Raw genomic sequence first — 17,749 nt, 5'->3', positions numbered from 1 at the left:
AATGGAACCAGTAACTGAACTTGACATGACAACCTCAACATTTAAAACTTAATCACCTCGCCCAGATCTTCAAGATGAGCTGTCAAAGTTAATGGACATAATACAACATATGCAGTGGCAGCAACAAGCTTACTGGAGATATTCAAAAATACAGAATGACTCAATGAGAGGCACTCTTACGAAAATATTCAATGACTCGTTTATTTTTGTGCCTAAGTTTCCAGATTTTATATTTGAACCATGGAGTCCACTATCGAATAAGGAACGAAGTGATTCATGCAAAAACAAAGATGATGGAGTAAAAGATTAGTCAGATTCTAAGGGATTTGCAAATAAATAAGAAATAGGGGATCTTTACCTTATGTTATTTTATTTCCTAGGTTATTTTAGGATTATGATTTATTAGGATTTTTAATTTTTCGCATAATAAAACAAGATATGGAAATCATGAATAAAAATGAACAATTTTTTATAATAAGAAATGTGGCAATAGATATATACATGTCTAGGATTGGATCTAGAAACAGCTTGGTAATTAAGCAGTCAAATTGACTCACATCCTCTTTTCTAGAGTCCTACCTGGTGTATAGTATCTATTCACTTCTAACAATGAGGACATTGTTCATCTTAAGTAGGGGGGCCGAAAAATCGAAATTATTTCCTCTCAGAATAAAATTTTCTTTTAATTATGATTAGGTTATATTTTGTTCAAAATTATGAAATTTTGTTAAGTATGCTAAAATTCAGTATTAATAAAGTTCTATTATTTCAAAAAATTGTTATGTTAGCTAAATTATGACATAAATGTACTCTTAATAAAGTCTGTAAATCATACCATAAAATTTTAGTTCCTTAGGAAAGCTAGGCATGCATGAAAGTTTAAGTCTCTAGAGTTGACTTAGTAATTTCTTGAGGCAAAATCCTAGGAAGTTGGAATGTTGAAAATAATTTAGGCAACTTTTATTTGGACTGTTTGAGCCTTTCAAGCTAACCTTGATGAATTTTTATCCCTTGAAAATGTTTTTTAACCACTCTTATTTGAACTCATTTTCTTGATCAATAATACGATGGAGAAAACAAAGCATTACTGACCTACTCAATAGTTTCAAACATTGGAGTGTAAAACTATTGCTAAGGTATTCCTTATAATTTATAACCAACTTATTGAATTTAGGATCAAAAAATTCTAAATGCATTAAAAGAATCCTACTACAACCTTAATTGCATTGATACTTAAGTTGTTTTATATTTAGGAATCAAATTTCAAACATATATCTTAAGCTAAACATGCTTAATCAACTTCCACAATTTTCTAAATTAGTCGAAGAGTTATTACCCTCATCGAACATCACTGATATCAATATACTCATCATAGTTTATCAGTTATTTGGCATTTGTATGTAATGGAAAAATGAATGACAAAATGCATGAATATTAAAGCATCTATCTATAATATACTATATGTACGACACAACACACCCCCAAACCTAAAAGATGCATTGTCCTCAATGCATGAACAACAAAATTTGGCAAAATGCAAAAACAACAACTATCAACTATAAAAATTCCATGACAACTAAATATGAATGCATAAAACAGATAGTATAAAATGAAAGAAAGAAAAAAAAAGTTTAGAGAGAAATGCGGTTACTCTATTTGGGTTGAGTGGATTTCTTGGTAGCACGTTTGTAGCGCTGCTTCCTTTCTATTTCACCAACATCATCTTGGACAGATTTTCCACTAGTTTGCTTGTAGCGCTTCTGTTTGAGCTGGTTAATAGGCACATCTTCTTCTTCATCAGTGTTTGACTTCATGAGATCATCAATCAGTTGATGAATTGTATGTTCTTGTTCTGTCAAAAGTGCAGTGGTCGGCGTAATAGTAGTTTCTGCAGGTGAAGTAGCTTAAGTCACATTATTTTCTTCCTTCTTAGATCCAACATGGACAGATTCAATTTTCTCTACTTCTCATTCTTGTTTGGTGGCTCACTTCCCCGCAGTAGGTTCTTCGTCATCGTCATCTTCCTTCTAAGGCTCCAACAACAATTCCTTAGGGAAAAAAATGAATGGAGGCATGGGCCAGGTCAAGTTTTTCTGAAGAGATTTCTTCATGGAGCCATTTCCTCTTGAGTGAGCCAAAATCAATGGCCAACTTTTTTTGGTGTTTATCCAGTATGCGAAATTGTTACTGCAACATCTCAAGCGCGTTAATCACTTTCTGCTCAAAATTACTCTGAGATGTTAACGGAGTAGTATCTATAGGTAAAAGTGGTGAGGATGTAGATATGGAGCCCGGATGCCTTGGCATTTCCTCTCAAAAAAATCTTAGGACGAGTTTCTTTGTGATGACTCCTTTGTTGGGGATTGTATCTTTATTCATTTGAAAAGGAAACTTTGCTCGCTGACAAAGTGTTGTAATTAAAGATGGAAAATTTAAGGCACCGACATTCTTATGAGAGCAACGGTGGACTTCTAAAAAAATAATGCTTCCAACATTGATCTTTCTGCACATCATAATCGAGAGCAACAATAACAGACGTTCTTTTGAAATAGTTGAGTTATGAGTGGAAGGGATGAGACGAGTTTTAAGGAAATGATACCAGACTCGATAGTGAGGCTTCAATGATACCCAGTCAATGGTATAACAATCATTTCTAGAAACCATCCACTTCGTCCCCTCCCCACATAAATCTGTCAATACTTGTTGGAGTCCTTCAATGGTCATAAACTAGAAAAATTGGGCGTGTTCGTCTGAGCCGTCAGATAACCCATATTGTGCATTAATGGAGTCTTCATCGAACATCACCAATACATCGCACACATATATAAAGGCATTATCTGGAGAGATGAGATGAACATAAAACTCTTTCACTACTTTGGTGAGAACATAATCTGGGTGGAGAAAAAATATTTGTCATCCATGTTTCTCCACTACAGAAGAGATAGCTTCAAAGTAACCCATAAATAGAGCATCTTGAAAAAGGAACCCTTTTTCCAGACAAAATGGCCACTTTGATATGTTCTGGGTATACTTCTATTCCACGATTTTGCTGAAAAATATTTTTGGAGGTACAAGGGTGGAAGAGAATGGTGCTTGGCGAGCCATTGTATCGACAATAGTGACTTGAAAATTAAAAAAAAAAGTGAGACATTTACAATTTTAATGGAGTAAAAACAGAGAAAGTTGAAGAAGATGAAACGAAAAAAAAGTTAGTAAAGAAGTGAAATGATTAAGGAAAACGTGAGAGAAAACATAGCGAAGACGTGTTGGCTAAGATTAACCTGAGAGTGTACCCTGTCACAGACAAAGGAAAAATTAAACGAGAAAAAAAATAGCAAAAAAATTAGGAAATTAAAATTAACTAATGTAATGAATGGGCTGATGTCTACAACCGTGGGCCATAGTCTGCCTGTAAAAAAATAATAACAAGTAAATAAACTTATTGAAGAAACGAAACACAAAATTAAAAACAATGAATAGAATAGAATAAGAAAGAAATATTAAACAATTCAAAAATCGATTCAACTTTTATCAGGACTTATAGGGGTTCCAAAGTAATGTTTTAATTGTTGGCCATTAACTTTGAAATTGGAACTAGTCTTGTTGTCTGTAACTTCTATAGCTCCATGAGGATAAACATGTACTATCTCAAATGGACCAGATCAACAAGATTTCAATTTGCCAAGAAATAATTTAAGTCTGGAATTGAATAACATGACTTGTTGTCTAGGTACAAATTACCATGGCAAAATTTTATTGTCATGTCATCGCTTAATCTTTTCTTTGTACAGCTTGGCATTCTCATAGGCTTGTGCTTGAAATTCTTCCAACTCATTCAACTCCAAAAGGCAGTGGGTACCTGAAAACACGAAAATATACACACTTTTTTTTGCCTTTTTAAACTCAAATTCATGCAATTTCGTAGTAATTTTGTAGAAAATATATAATCATTATAAAATAATTAAATTGTGCTTAAATTATTAACATTTTTAATTTTAATTAATTTTATAATAAATTTTCATTTATTTTCGACAGATTCGCACAAAGGCGAAAATTGGCTCGACAGACACTACTGGAAGCACAAAACTGAGGAGCGATTTTGAAGCATCGAGGTGAATTAATTTTTCAGCCTAAGACGGTCCAACTTATGAATATTAATTAGTAATATAATTAATTTTAATTTTAATCCAATTTATTTTGGGTTAAATAATTATTATTAATTAATTATGAAAAGAGGCCCAATTATGCCAAATCGAGAAGACCCATCCAACCGAGCAATGGGCTGCCTAAAACCGTCCAACATTCTAACTCAATCATCTTATTTAGCTGATTATTTGGCTTGCAAATCAGCCCTTGAAGCTTCCTTGAAATTGCATTCAAACCCCTCCACTATTCAGGCCTTTATAGATTTGCCCCTAGCTAAATTTAGCAAGTTTAAAAGCTTCAAACTTGCCACATGTGTGGCCAGCCATGGAGGGGAGTCTATGGCTGCTGATTTTTTTCTATTATTAGCAGCCTATTCAACCTATCAATACCCCATTGGCTACTCATTTCAAGCACAACTCTCATCCTTTCATTATTCACTTCTCTCTCACTTTCTCTCTTCAAAACCCTTTCTTTGTTCTTCTTTTTCCCTTCCATTTCCCTTCTCGATTTCCCCTCTTGGAAAAGAGTCTTTCAACCACCGTTGGAAGCAACATTTAAGTTCTCGTAGAAGCCTCGGTTCAACAAGAACAAGTGGAAAAAGAGGAGCGGAGCAAACTAGTCAAGCCTCGAAGAAACACTAGATTTGATCCTAGTTCCCTATCCTTTAATTTTTATTGTTGTTGTTATGAACATGTCCAAGAATACTTGTGATGTTGATATGTTAAATTTAATTAATTTGGCTTAAATTTAATTTGTGTTAGGTTGATTACATTTCGGCCACTTAAGTTATTTAAATTGTGTTTGTGTTGTTCTAGGCCTTGGTAAGTTGTTTGATTAAGTAAAATCATGATTAAGTTATTATTGCATTACAATTGTAAGGTAACTAATGAATTAATTATTTAATCATGTTAAAATTGTAATTAATTTACATAATGCTTAATCAGTGCATGTCTAATCTTCTAAGGTAGCTGAGGGTTCAATTAGCGACAGTATTAAACGATACATTAGCCTTTCATAACTTGCAAGATTATTGTGATTAAACAGTTTCAAGGTAGGAATACATTGTTACCTCACTTAATCTTTTATGTGCTTATGAAGATTGATGAATTGTTTGAATTGGCATTGGAAAATGTTCAATAGATTAGTTAATTTAATAAGTATGTTTGAGCAGTAGTTAGCAAATTACCGAGTTACTGTGAATTTATTCGTAACAACATGAACATGAGTTTAGTAATTCTAAGTTAAGAAATGTAATTAATCTAACACAATTACGTCATCTTGATTAAAATCATCTTTTGAAATTGTGCATTGGAACTTTTATTTTTATTTTATTTATTTTACTTAGTTAAACTTTAGTTTTTAATCACTTCCTCAAAATCAAAATATTTTTCTTCACCAAAGTGTTTTTAATTGCATTCATAAATAATTCTTTACACAGTCCCTAAGGGTACGATAACTCGACATTTACTTGTCACTTTATTACTTGTTGCGATTGTGTACACTTGCACATTTCCGACATTCCAGTACTAGCAACATGCTAATCCATATTCAATTTTTTAATTACCCAATATGTCTTATGTTCGAGCTCAACGGGAAATGATAGGGTTTCCCACAAACAAGCTTAAAAGGCAACATCCCCAATGGTGTCTTGAATGCAGTGCGATATGCCCATAAAGCTTTATCCAATCTGGATGACCAATCTTTTCAATTGGAATTGACTACCTTCTCCAAAATTTGTTTAATCTCTCTATTAGAGACTTTTTCCTGCCCACTTGTCTGGGGATGGTATGCCATGGCAATTTTATGTTTAACTTTATACCTGTTCAGAGCATTAGCAACTAATTTGCAATTAAAGTGTGAACCTTCATTACCAATTAAAGCACGATGAGTACCAAACCTAGTAAAAATATTCTTATGGAGAAATTCCAGTTGTAATGAAGTCAAAAAATTTTATTTTAATATTATTTTGTGATCTACAGCATGATAATATTATCGTATGTGTTCAATTTGTGAAAAAGGACTAAATCGCGTAAAGTATGAAAGTCGTGTTCTATTAGCTAAATGTATTAAATAGCTAGAGAAGTTTAAAGTGGAGGTCCTTATATGGTAATTAGACCATTAAAAGTGATATTGGATGTGCATGGCTTGGTAATTATGAAATTTTTAAAGTAAGGTAAGGTTAAAATGGTAAATAGGTAATAAATGACTAAATTAAATAAAACAAAATTTGTCATCATCCCTAGTCTTATTCCACCAAAAATTTCAACAAAATAGAGAGTTTTGGAGCTTAAAATTTCAGCCAAGAGAATCCCTTGCATGTAAGTTAACTTAGCTAACTAGGGGACTAATTTGCAAAATGATTGAAAGTATAAGGTTTTAGAATGAATACATTTTAGTTTTTTTTTGAAGTTTAATGGAAGAAAATGAATCCTTATTATGAGTTAAATAATTTTTGTTAAGTGATTTTTAATGAAATTGTTAATTAGGGATTAAATTGAGAAATCTAAAAATTGTGTGATAAATGTATGAAATTGTGAAATGTATGGGCTACTATAAGCATATAGTAAATTCGACTAGGCTTGCTTAGGGGTGAAATTGCATGAAATTTCATTTTACAAGCCTAGGGACTAAATTGTAAAGAAGTCAAAATTATAGGGGCAAAATAGTAATTTTTCCATAACATGATTTTTGGATTGAATTGTATATAATGAGGTTTAAATTAGTTAAATTTGATTATATATATCAAGAAAAGAAACATAAGAATTTACATCGGAGAAAGGACAAAGTTTTGGATTAAACGGTCGTTTTTCTCCGTACGAGTTTGAGGTAAGTTCATATAATTAAATTGTGTATTTATATGCTTTAATTGAAATATATGTATGTGGATTGTGTAATTACTATGTATAATTATCGAGCGCATAATTGATGACGTACAAAGAGTACCGAGCCCCGTTTGAACCTTAGGAATTCGTAAGATACAAATGACATGTCATTAAGGTTACCAATTCTAGCTCTTATGAGCTTACTGATACTCAGCTCGTATGAGCTTACCGTTATTCAGCTCGAAGGAGCTTACCGTTTATAGCTCGTATGAACATACATGTGCAAGAGTTGACGGATTACTGTTCAGTACACCTCATGTGTACTACCCGCATATCTAACGATATTCTAAGTGGTTCAACGAGCACAATTCTGTTATGAGTTTATTTGAGTTCGATACGAACTTATACAGGTATTTACATAGAAGTGGTTTATATATGATATACGTATACATGGTATAGATGTTACATGTACATGGAATTCAAATAATTGATGAATTCATACATGATTCTCGGTTTTTATATGAATACATGCCTAACTTGGTTAATGATCATGTGTTAGGCTTTAGCCAAATTGTTTTGTGTTATGCTTTGAGTTACTTACTTGAATTATGGATAAATGGTAAGTTAAATTCTTTGTTATACGAATTTACTAAGCTTAATTGCTTACTTTGTTTATTTTTTCGTGTTTTATAATGTTTCAGAAGCTCATTCGGATTGAAATTTGTCGGAGATTTCATCACACTATCAGACGTTATTTTGGTATTTTTGACTATATATTTTTGATAAATGGCATGTATAAGTCATTTTGGCTAATGGTAGCCTATATGTTTTGTTATGTTTTAGCCATTTAATTTGGCTTGTATTTGGGTATATTTTGTTATGTAAATATGAGTAAATGGCCTTATTATATATGGTGTTTGGTTACCATGTGAATGTCTTAATTGTGAATTGGTACTTTGGATATCAAATAGTTGAGTTTGATAACTGACATACATTTTAAGTTTAGGTACAAAGATGCATATATATGTTTGACCATTTAGGTAGATTTTGGAGACATATTTTGGCATGTTTATAAATGGTCAATTGAGGTGCCTATAGGCATCATGTTTGTATGTATTGATATTACATGTTTTAAGCTTGGTTTTGGTTGGTTTTGAATGCCTATTTATGTCATGGTTATATGCAAATTGTTGTGTTTTGGTTGGTACCAATTTTGGATGAGAAATAAGGCTTGGAGAATGGCCTATTTTGTCCACACGGGCGTGTGCCTCAGTCGTGTGTGACACACGGCCAGGTGACGCGGCCGTGTGTCCCCTGTAACTTCTATAGAAATCAATTTAGTAGCTTCACACAGCCTAGCACACAGGAGTGTTCCTTGGTTGTGTGGCACAAGTCAGTATACCCTCTAGTTTTCACATGGCCTAGCACACAGCGTGTTAGGCCATTTCGAAGGGTACATGGCCTGACACACGGGCATGTGGTCTGGCCGTGTGACCCAAATCAGTGAGTTACATAGGTACGAACACGGGCTGGTACACGGCCGTGTGTCCCTATTTCAAATGCCCACACGGCCTGACACACTAACTTGGTTTAGTCCAGAACTATTTTTAATGTCTATTTTGTGCCTCGAGGGCTCGTATTAGGGACTATATGACTGAATTTGATTGGTTTCTAAAATGAACTGCTATGCAAATGAAATGTATGATTGTTTGATATGTAAGTCCAGTAATGCTTTGTTACCCTATTCTAGCATCAGATACAAGTTAGAGGTGTCACACCAGTATAGGTTTGGCATCATTTGTTGGTAAAGCAACAGTCTCAACCCATTTTGAGCATAATCAACATCTAAAAGTATATATGCATTGCCCCAAGATGGTGGTAATTGTCCCATAAAATCAATTCCCTAAACGTCAAATAGTTCCACTTCTAAAATAGTGTGCAAGGGCATCTCATACCTCCTCGATAGATTTCCAGTTCGTTGATAGTGATCGCAAGCTTGGAAAAATTCATGAGCATCTTTAAACATGGTTGGCCAATAAAAACCAGTTTGGAGAACTTTTTTCACAGTTCTCATGCGCCCAAAGTGCCATCTAAATGGTGCTGAATCAAAATGAAATAAAATACTTTGAACCTCATCGTCTGGAACACACCTCCGAATTTTCAGGTCTGCATAGTGTTTGAATAAAAATGGCTCAACCAGTAATATTTCTTGGCGTCATGGAGAAATTTTTTCCGTCTTTGATTTGCAAGGTCAGGTGGCAGCAGTCCACTAAACAAAAACTTTACAGTATCAGCAAACCATGGTAATGCTATGACAACTAATAATTGCTCATCTAGAAAATCATCTTGAATGTGCTACATATGAACATCTTCATTTCCTCATTCAAATCGAGACAAGTGATCAGCCACTTGATTTTCTATGCCTTTCTTATCTATAATTGCCAGATCAAATTCCTACAATAACAATATCCATCGAATCAATTTAGGCTTGGCATCTTTCTTTGTCACCAAGTATTTAATGGTAGAGTGGTCTGTATAAATCGTCACTTTGGTGCCTACTAAATAAGCCCTAAATTTGTCGAAGGCAAATACAACAGCTAACAGCTCTTTCTCAGTGGTGGTATAATTTAGCTGTAAATCAGTCAATATATGGCTTGCGCAGTAGATAGCATGAAATACCTTATTCTATCTTTTCCCAAGTACTGCCCCTACGGTAAAATCACTGGAATCACACATAAGTTCGAAAGGTAGATTCCAATCTGGTGCTATGACTATTGGTACTGTGACTAGCCGTTTTTTCAACTTCTCAAATGCCTGCAATCACCGATCATCAAAATTGAAAGGTCTATTGTGTTTTAACAGTGTATACAGGGGTTTTGATATTTTTGAGAAATTCTTAGTGAATCGTCTATAGAATCATGCATGGCCAAGAAAGTTGCGAATACCTTTAACTGTGGAGGGTGCTGGCAATTTCTCAATAACGTCGATTTTTTCTTTGTCAACGGCAGTTCCTTACTATGAAATTTTATGTCCCAGAACGATGCACTCAAGAACCATGAAGTGACATTTCTCCCAATTAAGAACAAGGTTGGTTTCTTCACACAGAGAAAGAACTAATTTCAATTTTTTTAAACAATATTAAAAAGCATCACCAAACACCGAAAAGTCATCCATAAAAACTTCTAAGAATTTCTCCACCATGTCTAAAAATATTGCCATCATGTAACACTAAAATGTTGCAGGGGCATTCCATAATCCAAATGGCATTTGTTGAAATGCAAAAGTTTCATACGGACATGTGAATGTGGTCTTCTCTTGATCAGTAAGAGTTATGGCAATCTAGTTATACCTCGAATAACCATCTAGAAAATAATAGAAGGCTTTCCTCGCTAATCAATCTAACATTTGATTGGTAAATGGAAAAGGAAAATGGTCATTCCTTGTTACTTTGTTGAGCTTCCGATGGTCCATACAAACCCTCCATCCTATGACAATACAAGTAGGAATGAGTTCGTTATTATCATTGCTTACCATGGTGACACCCCCCCTTTTTTAGGTATACATTGAATAGGGCTCACTTAAGAACTATCCTAAATTGGGTATATGATTCCAGCATCCAGCCATTTGATAATCTTCTTTTTGACAACTTCCTTCATAATGGGATTCAGTCTTCTCTGGTGCTCAATAAATTTGCCATGGAAATCCTCCAATAATATTTTGTGCATGCAGATTGTTGAACTGATTCCTTTGATATCCGCAATCGTCTATCCCAATGCTTTCTTAGATTTCTTCAAAACTTTCAATAATTGAGCTTCTTGATCTACTATCAATGCCACAAAAATAATTATTGGCAATGTGTTGTTGTATCCCAAATAAACATACTTTAGATGTGCTTGCAAAGGCTTCAATTCCAATAGAGGATGATCTTCTATGGATGGTCGAGGAGGTTTAAAAGATCAGTCCGATAAATTCAATGTTGCCAAACTTCTCCTCACTCCATTCTCGATTTGCTTAACATCCATCAGTTCCCCAAGCTCTTCAATCATTTTTGCTTCAATCAACTCAATTAAAACTGTATCATCATTATAGTTATTGTGATAAAAAAATTGCAATTTCTGCCTGAACTATTATGTCAACTATCTCTACAATGTGGCATTCTTCATCTGTATCTATACACTTCATTTCATCAAAAACTTTAAAACTTATCTGCTAATCATTAACTGTCATAGTTAATTCATCTTTTTAAACATCAATTAATGTTCTGACAATTGCAAGAAAATGTCTCCCAAATATGATTGGTACCTCTTTATTAGCCTCACATTCCAAAATAATAAAATCTGCTGGAAAAATGATAGTTGCAAATGATAGTTGTAGGTTTTGCCTTCCCTATTCCCAACTTTTTAAAAACAGACATAGGCATTAGATTTATACTCGTACCTACAGCACATAGTGCCTTTCCTACATAATGGTTTCCAATAGAGCAAGGTATAGTAAAACTCCTTAGATCCTTCAATTTTGGTGGCAATTTGTTTCTCAACATTCTTGTGCATCCTTCAATGAGAGCAATAGTTTCGAACTCTCTCAACCTTCTCTTCTTTGATAAGATATCTTTCATGAATTTTACATAGTTAGGCATTTGTTTCAATGCTTCCACCAGTGATATGTTGATATGTAGTTGCTTTAGGACATCCAATAATTTTTTAAATTGAAAATCCTGCTTAGATTTTTGGAAACACTGAGGAAAAGATGGTGGTGGCCTTCCTTCCATTTGTTGAGGTTGTTTTATCGTGGAATTTTTATTGGAAATGCATGTGAATCTACTTCAACATTTTTCTGGTTTCTCTTTTCCATTGTAACCTGCTCCACTATTTGTTCTGAATTCTTATTATTTGTGAAATCTGAACTACTTTTTTCAATAGTGGTGTCATTAACAACTCCTAATAGCTGCGTACCACTTCTGGGTGTAATAGCTTTACACTTTTCCTTTCCTTGAGATCGTGAATTTTTGCTATCACTCGATAGTGCTCCTTGCGGTCTGGAGCTTAGTGCTTTGGCAATTTCCCCCATTTGATTCTCTAAAGCTTTTAAAGATGTAGCTTGACTTTGGATGACAATATCATTCTTGGCCATGTATTCCTTCAATAGATCTTTCATTGATAAGGAACTCGAAGCTAAATTTTGCTGAACATTTTTTCATGGCATGAGTTGATTGTATCCAGGTGGCGCACTGGCAGTATTCTATCAAATAGCATTACTAGAATCCTCCTTAAATTACTCCAATTGAAGTTAGGATGTTGCTTCCACCACGGATTATATGTGTTGGAATATGGGTTGTTGTTTTTGTGATTGAAATTTACCATATAATAAACTAAGGCTAGATTTTACGGGCATTCATCAAAAACATGATCTTCTCTGTAGTAAACACATGCTAACTCGGCTGCTTTCATTTCTTGCACTGTAGCTGGTCCTTTCAATGTTTTAATCATATTCATTAAAAAGATACTTGAGGTGTTAGGGAAGTGATCGCATCAAGTTCTATTGCTCCAGCAACTCTTCTACCAGTCCTTACTCTGGTACTGGAGTATTGATAATCTTGTTTCATATTCTCTCCAGAATTTCATATGCTTCATTGTATGATTTATCGAGCAAAGTCCCATTGGCAGATGCATCAACCACCATCCTTGTACGCGCATTCAATCCATTGTAAAACATTTTCATTTGTGTCCAATGTTGGAAACTGTGCATCGGGCATTTTCTAATTAACTCATTGAATAACTCCCATGATTCATATAATGTTTCGTCCTCAGATTGCCGAAAGGAAGTAATATCGTTCCTCAGTTTTGCATTCATGTTCAGAGGATTATATCTCAGCAGAAACCTCTAACACAGTTCATTCCAAGATGCCACAGTACCTGATGGCAAAGCATTTAACCATGCTCTAGCATGATCTCACAATGAATAAAGGAATAACTTCAGTTTCAGGGCACCATCAAGAACACTTTGCTGTCTGAATGAATCACAGACTTTCAAAAATAGCCTTAATCCTCAGTAGGCAATCCACTAAATTGTACCACGTTTTGTAACATTTGAAACATCGACAGCTTTAACTCGAAATGTTGAGCCTAAATATGCATCCTGACAATTTCTGAATTCAAATCATCTAAGATCGGCACTACATGTTCTCTGATGGGTCTGCCTTTGTCATCTATTATTCGAGGAATATTAGCGTCCCTTCCTTCTTGATGTTCTCTAACCTGATCATTTCAAATTCTTTCCATTTCTCGCAATTATTTTCTCCTTCTTCTCAAGGTTCTCTCAATTTCTGGATCAAAAGAATATTATTCAATTGTTGAAATATCTTTACTCATGCAGCAACAAAAAAATCCTAAGAAAAAAAAATCAAAACACTAATTAAGCTAAACTAACAAAATTTAAGAGATAATAACACACCAAATATTTCATCAAAACTGCTGATCCTCGGCAACGACGCCAAAAACTTGTCGAGTGTGAATGTGTAATGCGAATGTGCAAGTATACAAGTCCAATCAAGTAATAAAGTGATGAGTGAGTATCGTCTCCACAAAGATTAGAATTGACTAAAATAATTGGTTATGCTATTACTATGAAATTGAGTAATTAAACTGTGCAAAAAAAAAAGCAGGTGATTAATTGATAAAGAGATGTGATGGAGTATTAATAAACTCAATTATGACTAAAAATATGCTAGGGTAATTAAAATGTTGTAGCAATTCTCAAAGAATAAGTGGAAAAGAGTTTGTAATTTTGAATGATAAAGGTTGGGACTACTTGGGTTTGTTTTTATAACATAATAATGCTATGACAAAATCTTGACCATTCTATTACTCAGGGAAACACTACTATAGTTTGCTTCTTTCGAAAGCCAAACTTTAAGCTATCATTTTGAGTTTTAGTATGTCTACAGAACTCAAGAATGATATCCAGATTTTTCTTCCTTTCCCTATACAGATTACAACTTCTATGTCTAGAGTGCTACAAATATTCTTTCGAATACTTGCCTGTATCAACTGATTATAATCCAATCTAATTATTCTTTTTAGAATTAAATTAGATCTAATAACATGCTACATAGTCATCTCTATCTACAATTTGCATGCATGCATTAAAAATAATCACCAATTGAATGAAACAATATTTAACTCAAAATCAAACCATGGGCATTAAAGTTAATAAAAATTCAACCAAAATAATTCCAACCCAAAGAAAATTAGTTCATGGGCTGAACATTCGAATCCGTAACAAAACCATTCAACATCATTATTTAAATTCACGAATCACAAGTTCAAATCAGAAAATAAAGACAGAACTACATGAAGTTATCGCTACTACAGCCTTCATTCTTATAATGAGATTTGATGCAAAACCCAAGGCAGATTTCTCTTCCCTTTCCTTGCGTCTATAATTCTTTTACTCTGTAAGCTGCTACCCTTTCCATCTTTCTCTAAGAATTCACAAGAATCTAATGTTATTTTTTTCTTTTTTTTTCTCTCTCCCTCATAACAGACACCTTTTGCTTCCTCTTTTTTAAGGTGGTTTATCTGGTACAAGTACAACTGGCTGAGAGTGACGTGGACTGAGTGCTGCATCATCTTCCTGGAACTGTCGTGGCATTCATGTTGGCAATCTAACTAACATTTTGTCATGGAAATATTTCACTTCCTTCATTTTCCTATCTTTTTTTATTTTCTCTTCTTCATCCTGCACCTGCTGCCAACCACAAACAATACATTTCTTCCTCAATAATAAAAGTAACAAATGATAACATGTATAGCGCAATCCAAACTTTGTTATGTAATATTCTAAAAATATCTAAAAATACAAACATATTTACTTAATTACAAACAATTAATTCAATCTAGAGGCTTGGAATATAACTTTTTTCAAGAGTTATCAATCACATAGCTAGAACAACACGGATCGCATAACCAAAACAGAACAGATCGGAATATTGTAGAGATTTTCATAATGATAGTACAACAAAACACAAACAAAATAGGATAGAACAGAACAGAGTAGAGTGAAACAACGCAGAACAAAATATGAATGTTTATGCTGATGTAGTATTTTCAAAACTATTCAGAATGTAGATTTATCAGAAACCATCCTACCCAACTCCGTTACACACCAAAATAAAGTTCCCTAGAACTCGTACAACCGAATCATACCAAGAGATAACTGTGGTAATTGCCACCTGAATTTGTAGTCACAACTACTAGACCAGATATATGTGGTCAAGCCATTATATTACATCCAAGCTGCTAGAATAGAATTATGGATAAACCACCAGCTAATGCAGATCATTAAACTATCAAAAACTTCGTCCTTTCACATCAACCAAAATCTCATGCAATGTGTCATGGCATGCATATACAGAATCAGAGTGATGAGCATGTAATTCATGCTATCATTCAATACAGAATCAATAGACATAGTAGTCCATGTTTTGTAAAACAGACTTATTAAACCTCAACAGATCATATCAGATTTTCCATGAAGTCACATGCATGGTTACAAATTAGAATCTGAATCAGTATCAATCAATTTAACACATTCAGATATCACATACCTTAATGCATCTAAATAAAGGCACACTATACATTAGCAAGTCATCATTACTTAACTTATATCAGAATAGACATACATATTGATAGTATATTATACACTAACGGATCAACAAATACTGACGTTTCTAGCTTAATATAGATCATACAGACCCTACAGAAGGCCTACGTTTGATCCGAAAGACAATCATGGCAATAAGGAAAATTTTAAAATCTTGACCGACACGCCCGTGTGGATCCATACGGCCTGGTTAGCTAGCTCGTGTAGTCTACACAGCTTTGCACACATCCATGTGGCCCCTTTATTATCACACACGACTCAACACATGGCCTGACACATAGTCGTCTGACCCAAAATAGTGAGTTACACGGTCTCTCACACAGCCCAGCACACGTTCGTGTGACTAAATCCCCAAATTCTCTCACACGACCTGGGCACACGCTCGTGTCCCTAGCCCATGTGTCCCTAATGCAAAAAAATCTCGAGCACGACCTAGACACACGCCTGTGTCCCTAGCTGTGTTGGCCAAAGCAGTGCCTACACGGTCTACCACACGGCCTGGCACACGGCCGAGTGGCGTCGAAGGCCATGTTTTTTAGCGTTCGTAAATTACAAAAATTAGGGTTTCAATTACCCACTTGATACGATCTCGATGAAGAATCAACAATGGCAATACTGGAACCTAAAAACGATGCTCAAATGATCAATCAAACAACTTATCAAATCAAATCGCTAACTAGCATTCAAAGCCGAAACTATGTTGAAGGACTTCGACACAAAATCTCAAAATGGAAACTAACACTTACCCTCGCACGAAATCAACAGCACGAAACTTAAAACGCTAAAGGATCTTGATTAACTGCCTCTTTTCCTAAAAACAAAATCAATCAAATATTGAACGGAGGGTTCGAAATGAAACAATAGTAACTTGAACCTCGATAAGGTATAGACAAAATCAATCAATAATAGAAGAAAACAACGACGAAACTTACTTTATAGCCTTTCAATCGAACAAGAACAACCCAATTCTTCAACAAATCCCACATCAGAACTAACGGAAAGACAAAAGAAATAAAAAGGAAAGGAAAGAACGGAGAAGCAGAAGAAAGAAATAGTATAATGTTGAGGAGAAAAAACATAAAAAGAACATATTATAAAATCAAGAATTTTAGTTATCACAAAAGGCTACATAAAAAATATATATTTCTTATTGACTAGAGAGTTTACAGATGCTCAACCATTAAACCAGCAAACTCATTCTTGACATCAATTGATTGAAGATATCTTATAACAAAATTTTCAAGAAACAAGATTCGAACCCAAAACCTCACACACAAAACTAGAACACTTAACCACTAAACCAAATCAATTCACTTGTCATAATTTCGCAACCTTAATTCAAACTCAAGACATAATCACCCTTGGTTTCACTACTCAATTTCTTCTAACCCAGTTTTTGGGATGTTACATAAAATATGTCATAAGTCCCTATACTCTTTGTAAATTTTGAATTTAGTACCTGTACTTTTATTTTTGGGAATTTAGCCATTCTATTTGTTAGATTTCAAAATTCAAGTCCAACTATTAACATTATTAAAATTATTTTGTTAAATTCAAGTTCATTACAACATCAATTTTTAGTTGCATGGCTACTTAGTGAGTATTTTTTATTTAAAAATGTCACATAAACAAAATTAACAAAATAATTTTTAACAATTTTAACAACTGGACTTGAATTTTGAAATTTGAAAAGTAGAGAGACTAAATTCCTGAAAATAAAAGTACGAGGATTAAATTCCAAATTTATGAAGAGTACATGGACTTATGACATATTTTAAACTTAATACTATAAAATATTTATTTTAATACAGTTATAATTGCAATATATATTTATTATTAAAATATTAATGTAACTATTTTTAATAATGTGTGAAGAATATTATTTAAACTTTAAAATTATTATATTTAAAGTTTATTATTAAAATAATTCTAATATTAAATAATTTATTAAAATAGTAAAGTATATTAATAGTAGAAATAATTAAATATGTATTTTAATAATATTGGAAATTTTAATATTTGATTTTAATATTTTCAAATTTTAAATTTAAAATTTATTAATGTACTATTATTATGCTTGATTCAAGTTGATTTTCCTATAAAAAAATTACTTATAAAGG

At 33.5% G+C, this 17,749-nt stretch overlaps 1 non-coding gene across 1 annotated transcript; it reads left to right on the top strand.

Moving 5' to 3' along the window:
• The first annotated feature begins 12,702 nt into the window (after window positions 1-12,702).
• Window positions 12,703-12,809, top strand: LOC121222842 (small nucleolar RNA R71). Its single transcript, XR_005920212.1, has one exon. It is a non-coding gene; the product is annotated as a small nucleolar RNA R71 (small nucleolar RNA).
• Window positions 12,810-17,749: the final 4,940 nt, after the last annotated feature.

This window comes from Gossypium hirsutum, chromosome D10 (assembly GCF_007990345.1).
Source record: "Gossypium hirsutum isolate 1008001.06 chromosome D10, Gossypium_hirsutum_v2.1, whole genome shotgun sequence".
NCBI classification, from domain to species: domain Eukaryota; kingdom Viridiplantae; phylum Streptophyta; class Magnoliopsida; order Malvales; family Malvaceae; genus Gossypium; species Gossypium hirsutum.
The sequence above is the reverse complement of the archived record's forward strand: the minus strand, read 5'-3'. Positions and strand labels throughout refer to the sequence as shown.